Consider the following 444-nt stretch of genomic DNA (forward strand, 5'->3'; position numbering starts at 1 on the left):
GTATGGTAAAAGCATAGCTTTTTTGTTTTTCCATAACCATTGATGGCACCTAAGGCCAAAGAAACCTCAAAAAAAAAGGGAAGACAAAAAAAAAATTTTCCACCTCCGAGTCATGGGAGATGGAGAGATTCATCTCAAGGGTCCATAGCTCAGTAGTAGAGTATTTGACTGCACATCAAGAGAGCATGAGGAATTCCCTCATCAAGAAATCCCTGAGATACCTCAGGGGATATATTTTTCTCTAGACAACTATTAGGAGCAACTTAGGATAGGAGCACCAAAATCACTAGGGATCAAGCAACAGAGGCAAGGAAGAGACATAAAGGAGCTTAAAAAGCACCATTGATCCTTCAAAAAGGTGCCACCCTCACTAAGGTGGACTCATTCCTTGTTCTTATTTCTCTGTTTTTCGATTTTTATGCTATATGTTTGTTTATGTTTTGT

Source organism: Arachis duranensis, chromosome 9, assembly GCF_000817695.3.
Source record: "Arachis duranensis cultivar V14167 chromosome 9, aradu.V14167.gnm2.J7QH, whole genome shotgun sequence".
Classification (NCBI taxonomy): Eukaryota; Viridiplantae; Streptophyta; class Magnoliopsida; order Fabales; family Fabaceae; genus Arachis; species Arachis duranensis.